Raw genomic sequence first — 14,901 nt, 5'->3', positions numbered from 1 at the left:
AATAGTCAAACCTGATTATTTTAGCCTCAAAAGTTCTTGTAGCAAAGGTATAAAAACAGATGTAGATGTTAACAATGTTGTAGTGTCAGTTCTGGCTGAAAAGAAGCTAACTATGTGCTTCGTCTAGCACTCATTAGAGCCAATGAAACATCTGGATTTTCTACTCCAGATCATCTGCAGAGATGTGCTGTTTGCCTCCTAAATCATCCAACAGGCCTGCTGTGTGCAACAGTCATGTACACAGCAGTGGTGTAGGCACAAATTGTATTTTGGCCAATACAAAAAGTGGGTGGGCCATCTTTTCCCAGAAAAACTGACTTATGAAAAGTCAGAAGAAGAAGAAATGATGTCACTAACATGAGAATAGCTGGTCCACCTTAAAGGTCAGTCCACCTTAAGTAAGCCTGGTCAGGTTATTGCTAACTTCTGGACTACATAACGTGTTGCTGTCTTTTTTGCCATTAATAGTAGCTGAAAATATATATTAATGAATCACTTTTAAGCCATCACCATACATATTTACCTATTTCCGAGCCACTGGTGCAGTATTTGCTTGTTTACTCTCCAGCAGCAGCTCAGTCACCAGCCACTAGACTCACTCACTGAAGACACAACTCATGTACTACAGAGATGCTACAGAGATGCTACAGAGATGGTTCAGACCACTGACCAGGATACATATGGGGGACATAAACAAAACCTTCAAATGGTGTTGTGTTTATGTGTGAATTATTTTGAAAATGGAATCGGCTTTACATAGTTTATTTAGAGATAATTTATTCGCAGGGACAACTTCATGTTTTTCGGAAGTTGTTCCCCCCCGACCGGGATCTGTGCCCATGCAGGCAGCTTGGGAAGATCTGCATGTCAGAACCACAGGAACCAATCACATTCCGCAGGCTTCCTGCGACCTCTTTCAACATTTCCGTTTTAATCAGAAGACAAATTCAACACACACAAGTCAACAATAAATCCAGTTTATATTTATTTATTTCCTTATATACCTTTTACATTTATTGTTAGAAAATGTATTTTGATCAAACTCGGCTGGGTGGGCCAGTGCCGCCCAGGCCCGTTACTGGCTTTGTGCCTGGTACACGGCAGGGCTTTTGCTATCGTGCAGATGCCAGGCCTTCCTAAGAGGGCTTCTCGGGGCAATCCCAGTTACAAGCTCTGGTGTTAACCTGCTGGAGGACTCTTATCAGCTACATGTCATGTTCGCCTTTTCCCCGCAGTTCCGCCAACTCCCTCACAGTCATCTCAACACTCACCTAAGCTCCACCCTTAAAGGATACTTTTATCTGAAGCGCTAAAGTGGCAAACATATTTGTCCAGAGCTTTCCCACCGTCTCAGGAGTTGGAAAATGGACCAAGCAACAACACAGTAACACCAAACAGGAGTCAGTGTGTCCATATGGAGCCACAGGTTTCAAGTGTGTCAACGGGCTCATCTGTGTTGATGTTTCTTTAAAGGATCATATATACGTTTGAGTTTTTTGCATGTTATATATTTTCATTTCTGTAAACCATTTTTCCAATGAATACATTTTTAGATTACATCTAGATTTTACCTTCTAGAGACATGCACAGCACAGAGACATGAACCTTGCTTGAGATATTTAAATCATGTACTGTATCCATTATTGGACCAAACTGATCAAATTCTGATCATACTCATTTTGGGGTGTTTGTGACGTTCACAAAAATGTATTCAGTGTTTTACAGCTGCATCTTTTGTCATTGTCATTGTTTATGGTAAAAATGCTTTTTGGGCCAGTGTGTGTCACAAGATGCTGCCAGAAATTTTGGGAGAGACCAAAATGCAGGTGATCATTAATGTCTGTACAAAATGTTGTGCCAATCCATCTTATAAATGTTGAGATATTTTCGTAGGATAAAGGAAAACTTTGACCTGGAGGATTCATCCTACTGGCACCATGAATATTTGTGCCAAATTTCATGGCAATCCATCTGATAATTGTTAAGATTTTTCAGTCTGGACCAAAGTGGTGGAGAGACCCAATGATAGGTCGGCATGCTATGCTGCAAGCGTGGCCGCATGCCTCTGAGTTTAAAACACATAACTGATTTTTCTTATCATGGAGAAAACCTGATTTTTTTTGGCAAAAGAACATTTACTTGGTAAACAAATTGATGAGTTTAAGAGCCTCATGTGTCTGCATTATCCTGAAATCTACTGATAAAGCTTGATGGACACTGACAAAGTGGGCTTCTAAATCTTTCCCTCAGCTGACAGCTACAAATGACCCCCACCCACCACAGACACCCCGCAGAATCTGCTCATTACAGAGAACAATGAAAGAGATGGAGAAGGGGGAAAAAATGCTTGTGTTGTGTCCACTCGCAAGTTCCTGAAACTTTCATTTTTGTTGATGGGGGGAGTTGGCTTGCCTCCCTTTGCCTTTGACTACTGTCAGGCCTTTTATGTTCTTCCTGTGGATTTTGGGTCCCTGATAGAGAGATTGGAAGAGGGTGTGAGAGAAATTTAAATGTGGCTCTCCAAAGGCTGGGAGAGAATATTGAGTGCCAGGTTTTCTTTTGGGGAAATACAGAACTTTATTTTTTTGTCAATCCGGCCTTTGATGCTTCTTGGAAAACATGTGAGTATCTATTTTTATACGTACTTTTACTTTAATGCAAAAATAATGATTTTTCCTTTAAGATGTTAAATTGTAAAAACAACTTCCATTAGTCTGATGAGACATTTTGACTTGAAAATGTGGAAATGTTTAGATTCATATGGTGCAATTGTGTAATTTCTAACATCTTAAGTGATGGAAAACTCCTCTGGTAGATCTAGCTGGCCATTGTAGGACACCCACCTCTGCCTGTATGTTGGCACCTTTTTCTCTCCTTGGGGATTAGGAGCTGTCAATGGGCCCCTCTGCTCCACACACACATTCATACCCTGCACACACACTGCAGTAGCTGCTCAAATCTCTAGTTCTTAGGGTACTGTGTATGATAGTGACTGGGCGAGCTTGGGGCTTGATTAGTGCAGTTAGCCCTTCTAAGGCTCTGGCTGTTTACAGTGGATTACAGGGAGGGAGGCAGGGGTTAAGTCTACCCAGGCACCATGCCTCCCCCTCCTTCCTCTCTCTCTCACCCCCACGGGAGCCACTGCAGCAGGGCTGGCAGCTCGTCTGGGCTCCTCATCGCAAGGCCAGGCTGACAGGTAGCGGGATTTGGCAGAGCACTTTGCATGAGAGCCAACAAGAAAAACTGAACATGGCGGATTAGCTCGGGATTATGTTGTCAGAGTTAGCCTTGACGGACAAACTGCAGAGGAATAAATTGCAATCTGTTTGAGGAGAGCGCTGCCACGCAAACAGGAGAGGCATCCGCTCGTCTCACAGCTTGTCCAAAATGACAGGGAGGGGAGAAAATCATTAATAATTTATAAACAAAGTCCACGGCCATTACTGACGTCTGCCCACTCTGACTGGACGAGTCGTCTGGTTGTCTAACCCCTAACATCGGGAGCTGGTTCATGTTAAATCTTAAAACCAAAAGTGACAGGGCATGTATCGAGATAAGAAAAGGTTATACTGGGAAGGGCTCGTAAAACCTACTGGCTACTCCTGTGATTTAGATTCTATCGTCCTATTTCTCATAAGGTAGTGAGTGAGGAGCAGGCAGGAGTAGATTTTTTTTGAACTGTCAAATTGATATTCATTAGCTTACAGTTGTGACTAATTTTGGCACCTGCCAAGTTAGAATGAGCTTTTAGTAAAGCCTTGGAAATTGCTTAAGTAGCTTTTATGAAGCCAGGGAGACTAGTAAACAAAGCCCAGTGTTTAGGTTGTGGTCCATTAATTGCAAAGAGCACTTTTCTTTGTTTTTGCAAATGTAAATCTCCAACTTTCTAGGCAGCTCAGAGCTTCTGTGCGGAGCTGCTTTGTGTTCTCTTTTGCAGTATTATGACTTCTATTATGGGTGAGTGCATTTGGTGTGTATTCAAACACGGTCAAAGGTCAACTGTCAATGTTACATAAAGTATCATTTCACAAGCAGGGCGCTAAAAGATACTGCTTTGTTTTTATCCATTCATTCATTTTATGCATTCACTCCAGGTTTCGATGCATGATACCAAAGCATCCTTAAAATGATGCTGTTATTTCACTCAATTCTCTCCAGTTACATGCAAACACCTTGATTCACATCCCTTAAAGTTTTGCCTTTTTAATATTGAATTTTGACAATCAAAATGATTAAATTATGAATGAAATATAATTAAGTTGAAAAAACAGGAAATGCATGACATGCCAAAAATTTGATTTTCAAAGTTTCATGGGAACAGTAAAAATAAAATAAAAAAAATGTAAGCATTAAGGAATTAATAGCTTTAAAAATTAGAAACTAGCCCCACATCCAGCAGGAAAAAAGTAACACAAATTTCCAGCAGAAGGTGTGAACACACTGCAAAAGCTGCATTTCATTTCTCTATGTTTTCATCTCACATTTAAGTCATTCTTCATTGGAGAATTGAATTAGCTCGATTTGACGCCGTGTAGCGCTCTCATGCCGAGGGCTGACTGGCATGGTAAAATGTATTAATGAGCTTTATTGCATTCTATCCTCTCCTACATCATTTGGAATGCATGTCTGTATGTTAAACATATGAATATGCATCGGCATAGAGCATTTGCTCTCAGAGTTAGTGGTGAGCCAGCGTTGTGCCTTGAATAATAATCCAGCAGAGAAATGAACTGCATTATCTTTGCCATTGCCTTGTAATTGAAAAGAGATAATAAGGCACATTTTGTTTTTTTTTAAATTTCATCAGGAAACTGATTCTGAATGTCAAATTGTGCTCTGATTGAGGGAACTGAATTTCTTGTGTGGTTATATTTACTTATATGATAAAAAAAAAATCAAATTGTTCAATGCTGTATGTTTGTATTAATCTTCAGTCAGTTAGCCAATGTGTATATATATATGTGTGTTTGTGATCCCATTATGTATCTGCAATGATATGTATCAACAAATGACAAATAAATCAGTGAACAAATATATTAGAGTGAGGTGTATTTTTTTTTTTTGTCTGTTTCTCTGAACAAATCCAGTCCAGTGCTCCCAGTCACACAGTCAAACTGAGGGTGATCCCGAGGTTAGCAGAGGTCACTGGATAAAGGTTAACAAATTACCACAATGCCTCTCACACACCTGATTGATGTTGAGTGGGGGAGGGGAGTGCGTATAGAGGTTAGGTCAAGATAAGGTAAACTTGGTGATAAAACATTTTTGTAAAAAAGAAAAAAGTGCTTTACAGAAAATAGGAAAAAAAGGCAAAAATACAGACATAAAAGCAATAAACAAATATATGGAGACATACTTTTTTGTTTGTCTGCAAGTGCATAGTTATTCATGTGTATACAGTACATGTGTGTGTTGGTGGCCTCCTGACCCATACCCAGTGAGCATAGCCCACCACTTCAAAATTAAGCTTTTTTTTTTTTTTTTCAAATAAAAAATGGATTTTTACCAAACTTATAGAAAAACATGTCTGTTCATTGTGGCCTTTGTTGAAGGGTTAATTATCTGCAAATGAATGAATAATGAGTTTATGTTGAAGTAACCAACAATAGGACACTGGTATGTTCCATTCAGCCATGCTACGTGCTGAATGATCACTAATGTAAATGAGAAATCACAAATGAGGATCCACAAGTGGATACTGGAGCAGAGTCTAATTTCAAGAAAGATGCATTTAATTGAGCCAATCATAATGCAGTTGTTTGTTTTTTTTTCCTTTTTCCTCTTCAGTGTTCCAGTTCTTTTACCGCCTGCATGTGCTCTCAACATTCACTCTTCCTTTGGCCCAGCAGAAGACCTGCTTTTCATTCGCCACACACAAGTCGCCAGCAAAAACAGCCGGCGCCTCTCAAGAACAAAGACGCTATCTGCACACATCAGGCGGTGTATAAGACTGGTGACATGGAACAGTTAAAGGAGGGAGGAACTGAAGCTACTGATTTACTGACAGGACAATTAGAGGGAGCAAATCTGCTATCTGAGCTAAATATTCCAGATAGGGTGGGCATGCAGCTGGGTGACAGATCCTCCAGGGACTCGGAGAGGAGGGGAACATTAGCCCACTGGGGCGACATGGGGGTGTTCATGTTGACTGATTTATCTGAGTAGAGGTGTGAAACACAGATGAGTCTTACTATGGAGCTGTTGCTGCACATTATAATCCAAGAAATGACAATATATGAAGTGGCAGCCATTGAATGGTTTCATTTCAAACAGAGATATCTACTACTGTCTGAGAACCAAAAAAAAACAAGAAAATGAAAAAAAAAGATGACAAAATGTAAATTTTAGAGAGTCTTGGCTCCAAAAGTAGAATTTCTGAGGATGAGACCTTCCGTGTTTCTGAAGTCCGGAAAGATAAACTCAAGGAACCAAAATAGATTCCAGGACAGACATAAAGCATTTTGAAGGAGGCTAAAACTCTCAGGGCAAGTTAAACACATTCCCTGCTCATCCTCTCTGAGTCCCCATTGCAAATAAATACATCAGCCCTTTACATGCATCTTTTGACCTGTGGTGACTTCACTTACTGGAAATCATAGTTTCCATTTTCTCTTTGATTTTATGTGGTATTTTCTTTGCTCTCTAGTGGAGGGAGGGTAAACAGTAGCAGTGGAGAGTCATATGTCTCTTTAAATAAACTGCATTGTCTGATGATGTTTTAATGGGCAAACCCCGATCCCCTGGGCAGTGACCCCTCTGAGTGTGTTTCAGCTATGTCTACTCTGCACAGGGCGCTGAGATATAATTGCTATGTACATACCAGGCTATTCTCTGGTTACTCCACTGCAAGAAATGTCCAACAAGTCCTTACTTTACAGATTTCAACATAAGGCTAAAATACTTGTATGTATGTTGCCTGATTCAAGGAAAATGTCTGAAATAAATCCAAGTGGTATCATGGCAGGAAAAAAGTGAAATTACCTTACCCCAATGGCAGATTTGTTTATTTTGATACTGACTTTATTTTTCATTGTGGGAACATCTGTGTACAAGTTTAAATTACTTGTTAAATAAGACATTTTTTGCAGTGGATATTTGCCTATAATGTTCCTCCCACCTTATTCCCACATGGGGGTCCGTTTCCAGTCATAACAGAGAGGGTGTCCACAGAACAGACAACACAGAGATTTTTTTTTCACCCGAGACGCCCACACCCTGACTCTCAGTGATGTTTCCCTGGGAAGAGACATGCGCTGGAATGAGGGGACCACAAAGAGGACAAGAAACTTTAGGCAAAAAAAAAGAACAGAGAATGTTATCAGATCGAAAGAATGAGCAAGAGAGAGAAAAAAGAGACAAAGTAACTTAACTCAATATGTGCACGACACCCCCGTTTTCCTTTTCTAGCTGAAACTAATGAATTTTTGCGGGGAGAGGAAATGCTTTGGGAATAGGTAAAAATTTCATCAAACACCGGATGTGTGCTCTTGATTAGTAATTCAGACCAAAGCTAACTTTGGTAAGACAATATTACAAGAGGGCTCAAGGAAATGGCTAATGAGCAGCTAAGCTAACTTTATCTTGTTCCAGAGCATACAGTCATCTGATTTTCTAGGCATTGAATCCTAATTGGATTGTGGAGAAGTGAAGAGGACAAAGAACATTTATCTTTCACAATTATCCGGAATTCATAACTTGGGCAAATTTGCCTGCTTGCATTATCATTTGATTGAATTAACTATTGATGAGCAGTAGAAACCAATATCATTTCAGTCTTCTGACCCTTAACAGTCAATAGATTATTCTGATTTTGGACATGACAAAAAGTTTTAAAAGTTTTTTTGTGATTTTTGACCATCGGTTCCTCTTTCTCATCTTTAATTCCTCAGTCTGCTTCTCTCTTTCTCTCTCCACACCTGTCTTCCATTAGGGTTCGGTGACCAGCCACTGACTCAAAGTGCAAAGGAAGCGATGCAGTGACGTGCACGACAGGCTCGAATCACTCACAGGCTGACACTGAGGGCGCAGCCTGATGAAGACGTAAAGTAATATCCCAGCAGCGCATGAGGTCAGTCAGCCCCCTTTTACAGGCAACATGAAAAGAGGTTCGAGTGCCGGTCACGAGACAGGGCCGGGTCCCTTTGTTTCAATAAGGGTTCATCAGTTCAGATAATGTAACAGGGTGAGGTGGCTGCTGCAGGACATTTCTAACGTGCTCTGTGATGTAATTAGATAACATTGCATGCATTCATTGACATTTACAGACACAAACAACTTTCAAAAGTGAGAGATGTATCTTCGCTGCCATGTGAAATCTCACATTTCATCAAGGTCAGCTTTTCATGGATTAAAACCTTGTTCTTACATTGATTTATAATGCGTGTTTGAAATTATCCAAGGGGTCTTGCCATAAGGTAAAACAGTTTTCTCAACCCACATGTTGTAAATCGAGACTGGTATTACAAGTTTTCACCTTTGGGTGGGGAGCAAATGTTCAAAAATGCCACTATAATGTGACAAGATACATTTTCAAGTTGTTTTTTTTCCCATCACAGTTGAACATCAGTGGTTGCATTGATGTTTTGTCTACCTCAGAGTAGAAAATATTGGCATATATTGAGATAATTTCTTGTCTGTTTTGACATTGTCCACAGGTTAAGGTGCCAATTAACCCCAGATGGGTGGCGTCGCCCACACGAGAGGTGACGTGAGGTGATTCGCCATCACTTTGGTATTAATCCCATAATGCAAACTGACGGTGGGGATTTCAGAAGCAGGGGGGAGGTGGGTGGTTCGTGTTCAGGCCTCTTCTGTGAATCATGCAGCCTAGCGTGCGATCGGCACACTGCCCTCCTCTTGACTCCCTCATAAGCTCTGTTACAATAACACACTTGCCTTTCACTCCGGCCCTCACCCCGAACCTCCCCCGTCCTAAACTCCCTCCACCCACCACCACCACCACTTCTCTGAAAAACACAGGACAAAAAAAAAAAAGAGAAACAGCTCTGTACCTACAGTTTTCTGTAAAGTTTTCTGTAAGATAAAAACTGGAGGGTCTTTGTTTCAGCCGCCGGCTCCCCTCAGAACTCCATTACTGTTGTTAGCATAACTGTGATGACAAAGATAATCTTTGTTATTATTATTATTATTATTATTATTCCCCACTTTAATTAATTTCTCCCCGGGGCTCAGAGCAGTAATAAGGAGCAGACGTCGACTGTTTCTGCCCCGTTCTACTTCCTCAACTCTGAAGTCCCAACCAAGTGCAAGTCAAGGTTAACAGTGCCATCTACAGTAGAGAGAAAACTAGTCCATCAGTATGATGATATGTAAGGTGCAGACATGGACATGAGGTATCGGCCATCTTGTACTGATGGGTTTTTACCTGTTGTTATTTACAGAATCATGGAATTACTGTACAGTTGAAACCCTGATTCTGGCTAATATGGAAACTATATACAATCTCATTTCTAAAGACAAGCCTTCGTTCGTATATAGCCTTTTCAAAACAGAAGTGAGAAAGTCATTTACAAGAAGAAGAAAATGTAAAGAGGGAGATAAAGAGACAGAGAAGACAGTATCTAAAAACAAGCAGAATTAAGTGTAAAACTCACAAAATAAGATGTGTCAAATCATGAGAAAGCCAAAGAAAACAAATAGATTTTGAGATGCTTTTTAAAGATGTGCACTGATTTATGTTCTCTATGACACTTTGCCTGAGGCACTAAACTGGATATTGAATATTTTGATCTATAGTTCTGGCACTTTTAGAGTTATTCCATAATGTAAAGCATGCTAGACATGCAACCTGTTTAGGAATCCTTTTTCTGTCTTTGAGATCACAAATGAATTACAATCAAGCACTTATCTAATTGTAAGCACTCTTGAGCATGGCCCTGATTACCGAATTGTTATTGGAACCAAACTCCAAATGTGTTCAAAGTGTCTCAAAGGACTATTCTTGATTGACACAGAAATCCATTCTCACCTCATATTATCATTACCTACTTATTAGAATATTTCCCAATAATTCTTTATCCATTTAATCATTTAAACAAGAATAGAGCTACAGATAAGTGACATGACCTTACTCACTGCAGACTAATTTAGCACATCAATGTCAGACACTGTACACAGGGATTCAGAGATTTAACAATTTGCCTTGACAAGGGAGAGGGGGAAAAAAAGGCTAAAGACGGACCATTACTGTTTATCCCCAGCCTTATCACTACTGGCAATGGGCTTGTAAATATTATCCTATTCTCCTTAATCCACTGCACAACGCCGTGCTCACCCACTTACCGGAAGCTCCGACATTTACCTCGGGATTTGCCGGGGCTTGGGCTAGAGTGGCTGCGAGTGGGAAAGTGCTAATCTACAAGGCAGATTCAGGATTAGTCTGGTGAGCCAGGTGACCTGGGGCCTGAGATCTTATTGGCCGGAGGAGACGCAGGCCTGCGGTCCATGGCGTGGTGGGTGGGGGGGTGGGGGGGCTGACTAGAGGAAACGTGGAAGGCAGGGGGGGTTTTCCCCAACTCTTCTTTCTCCTTTTTTTCCCTCCCATTCGGTTTTTCTGTCTCTCTTTCTACTTTTTTTCTCTCTCCCACTCTCATTCTCTCTCGCTCTCTCTCAAGGAGCCCTGATGAGAATTCCACTAATCAGCAGAGGATTAACAGGGACTCAGACAACACTACATCTAATTCCCCCTTCACCGCCACTGGGGCAACAAGAGGCCCCACGCAGCACTACAGCACCGCAGCAGAACAGATCTCTATGCATGTGTATGCAACTATTTCTATTAGACTCGGATATTCACTTGTTGATTTAGACATGACTGGTCAGTATGAGCCAAATGTAGCCATAAGTTGCTCCATCGAGCTAACCCTGTCTAGAAAGTATGTAGATATACTAATTAGTTTTGCCAAATTCATTTCGAGGTAAGCATAACTGCGTGTTCAGTGGCAACATTATGCACAATGAACACAGCGCTACATTCATGTAAAAGGAGCAAGACTTAGGTCAAGGTTAGGGGAAAGATTGTGATTTCAGTTACATGTTAAAAATGTCCTGTCTTGTGCTTCCAGTCACTGCTGACTTTTTCAGTATTTAACTACAATTTTCCCCTAACCTTAAACAAGTGAAACAACTGAAATATCTCCAAGGAAAACACGTAAGATATTTTGTTAGTGAACACGACTTGGCAGTTAGATTTATTAAATGCATTTCCAAATTATATAGATAAAAAACATAGTTCACATGCTGTTACATTTCTCCCACATGCTGTTCCAAATTAGTATTATAAACATCATTTCTTGGAAACAGTGTTGATCACACATAATAAACAGAGAGCTGTCTTAGTTTGCCCTATCAAAGGGAGTTCCCCTTGGTGAGACAATTATATGATTAATCAATTAATTGATCAACAGAAAATGTGCTTGCAAAAATTTTGATAATCGATTAATTTGTTTATGTAATTTATCAAGCAGTAAGGCCACACATTTGCTAGTTTCAGCTTTTCAAATGTGAGGATTTTTATGTCAATGTATATTAGATATATTTGGATTTTGGCAGATATTTGTCAGATAGAATAAACAATATGAACATATTGCCTTGTATATGTATTGTGATGCATCATTCAATATTCTTTTTATATTTTATAGACTAAAGTATTATCATTTTTAGAATAATCAATAATAAAAATTATTATTATTTCCTGCTCTAGAAAAGTGACTGAATAGTTCCTCATGTGAATTTGTGAACCTGTGTGATTGTACAGGACGGTGCTGCAACGTATTATAAAAACATTTGAAAAAGAACAGGTTCCTGGAGGAAGAAAGGCAAAAAGAAGTGACTGATAATACTAAAACTAACATTGGCTAAAATACTAATATTGGCTGAGAATGCACATTTCAGACAAAGTGAAGCTTAATGCTTTTTCCTCAGTGTTTAACATTTTCTTTTGTTCTTCAGAGATGAGTGTGTCAGCTAGATGAGTGTTCTGAGTGTAATCCTGTATGCTTGGATAAGAACACTACGGTCAGCTTATGTTTGTCAAAGTGACACTGGCATCAGGAACTCATTTATTTTAATGCCGAGGCTCATTCACTTGCTGGGTCATGCTGGGCCACCCACAAAGCAAAACTACTTATAAAAAAATCTGAACATAAAGATTGTGTAGTTTCAAACCATATGAGGTGGCATATGTGATATTTTAAAGTCAGTATTTCTGCATCTGCTTAATATTAATGCCTCAAACTGTGCATTATGCCTGAAGCACAACTCATGATAATATATTAGAGGCATCAAGGGTAAGTGGGTTGAATTTTCAGTCTGGTTAAGTACATTTTGGCAGCAGTCCCGTGCTATCTAGGAGAGAGGTTGGCTTCCCAGCCTCCCACAGTTTTGCAGTAATGAAGGAGCTGTCTTACCCAAACAAACAGGCTCTCTGGAGATGTACCTCAACCACCCCCTTAATCCAGGAAGTCTCTCTTATCTCCCCACAAATGGCCCCGTAGTGAGGCGCAGCACACCATAGTGTCATTCATCAGTTAAACCCTGGAGCGATGAGCAGGTACGACTGCTTCATGTTCGGAAAGTGAAAAGTGACAGTACGCACTCTGGTGGGGTAGCTCAGGGCTCTGAGATCAGTTTTGTCAATCTGACGTCAATCTATGTGTCACAATGCTGAATCCATACAGAATGATGCGCTTGTATTTTTTTTTTTTTTATTGGCAGAGTATCAACAGCTGTATGACTCAAGTCCCCCTGGCATGATAGTGCTGTTGTGGTGGTCATTGAGGATTTTAAGCTTATTCTACTGTGTGGTATTTGTCATAAATCTTCAAAGAGAAGAGCCTGTTAAATATACATAAAACAGTTTAATAACATATTATTCTCAGACATTCTTTATTGGATTTTATCTATCTCCAAAAATCACATCTTTGGGTACTGGAATTTCTCACTTCTCAAGTTTTGGCAGGTCAAAATCAGGTGGGACCCAAAATATATTTTTTTTCTGGTTCTGCTTTTTATTTAGCCTTATTTCACCTTAAGCAATTTGCATTATTATTTAAATCAGTATGTGCTTGAATTAGAAGAAAACTCTTTTGATTCAAATGTATCACTATGAAAAACTGCCAAAAGACCTTGAAGATAAAAGAAAGTCAAAACAACCAGAGTAAAGGTATTATTTTTAAGTATATTTTGACCTAATCTTTGTCAGAGCCAACAGAAACAAAGCAGGAATCATAGTGCGACCACCTCACACAAGTGTTTTTAGCCTCTTTGTTGTGATCTGTATCCAGCATCACTTTTACACAAAAGCACTATTATACTGTCTGTGAGCCAACAGCCTGGTCAAATTTCTCCATCATGCAGAGATGACAGAAATGGAAAATGTATGATGTCTGATGGAAATATGTGGTTTGATTGCTTGTAGAAAAAAGATGGCAGCGCCTGAAGGTGTTGACAAGAAGAAAATAGGGGCAAAAAGTGGGGGAGCGCTGCAAGCTGGCAGCAGAGAAAAGTAATTTGTGGAGGAGTTGTGACACTCGGCGCCACTCATTAGACAACTTCATAGAGAGCTAAAAGCTTTGCTTCTCCCACTGAACACACTCCCACACAAAGCTGACTGGACCATGTCAAGCACAGTGCTGTTGAAAGAAAACCATGCAGCTACAAAAGAAATGAAAAATAGAATGTTTATACTCTGCTCATGTTCAATGAGTTTTTGTTTTTTTTTTATAAATTATATATTTTTTTATTTTGCAAGAAGGTTTTAATGTTTCAAGATACACACACACACACACACACACACACACACACACACACACACACACACACACACACACACACACACACACACACACACTTCTGTCAAATGTTTGCATAATATCTTGTTTTCTAAATCCCTTCACTCCTTTACACATTATAGATTATTTTATTCTGGCCATCATTACTCTACTAGACTAATGATCACCTTTACTTATTTTGTTACTTTTGACAATACCAAATAATAATAATAATAATAATAATAATAATAATAATAATAATAATAATAATAATAATAATAATAATAATAATAATAATAATGATAATAATAATAATAATATGCCTTTATGTGACATATTACCACATTTCTTTAGTTATAATGTATACTGTATAATCCATACTGTAAGCACTTAATTGATAATTGATTAAAAACATTAAATAACTAACTAACAAACTACTGATAACATAAATATAAATAAATAAAATGAATATAAAAATAATTAAGTGAAATTAATGAATAAATAATAAACTAGAAGAGTGCACTCAGTTGAGTTCAAATCAATAAAGAGGGATTTATTCATCTGGTATTGTGCTTAACTTTAGTGGATCATAGCATATCAGATGCTGCGATTCAAGATGAGACCAAATTTCAGGATGTCAGTTTTTTAGCCTGTTACAAAGGTCAAAACGTGGCCTGCAACAGAACAGGTAAGCCTTGTTTTCAGCCTAGCCAACTGACGGAAAAGCCTTCTGTTATGTTGCAATACGTATCGTAAAATGGTGAGGACTGCTGAAAAGATAAAAGTCTAAACTTTACTTTAGGCTCATAAGGATAAGTGTTATAAAACAGGTTTTTTCAAGAATTGTGAATCACTGCAACCATGAGAGGTCCTTGTGTATACAGTCATAAATGTCCACAAAAAAATTTTGGGCTGATGGGTCAAGTAGTATGTGAGATTAGGTGTGGACAGATACACACACGCACACACACACACACACACTCACAGACACAGACACACACACACTCACAGACACAGACACACACACATGACTAAATGCATGATCCCCTCCAGGCTTACGTCTGGCAGCGATAATAAATGAAGAAATAAATAAAAGGCAAAAAACAACAAC

At 39.3% G+C, this 14,901-nt stretch overlaps 1 long non-coding RNA gene across 1 annotated transcript; it reads left to right on the top strand.

The window, feature by feature from the left end:
• Positions 1 to 7,882: 7,882 nt before the first annotated feature.
• Positions 7,883 to 11,575, top strand: LOC122990666. The gene is made up of 3 exons (XR_006405435.1): positions 7,883 to 8,068; positions 8,655 to 8,712; positions 10,635 to 11,575. It is a non-coding gene; the product is annotated as an uncharacterized LOC122990666 (long non-coding RNA).
• The last annotated feature ends 3,326 nt before the right edge of the window (positions 11,576 to 14,901 follow it).

The sequence above is a fragment of the Thunnus albacares genome, chromosome 10, assembly GCF_914725855.1.
Source record: "Thunnus albacares chromosome 10, fThuAlb1.1, whole genome shotgun sequence".
In the NCBI taxonomy this organism is placed as follows: Eukaryota; Metazoa; Chordata; class Actinopteri; order Scombriformes; family Scombridae; genus Thunnus; species Thunnus albacares.
This window is presented reverse-complemented; position numbering and strand designations above follow the sequence as displayed.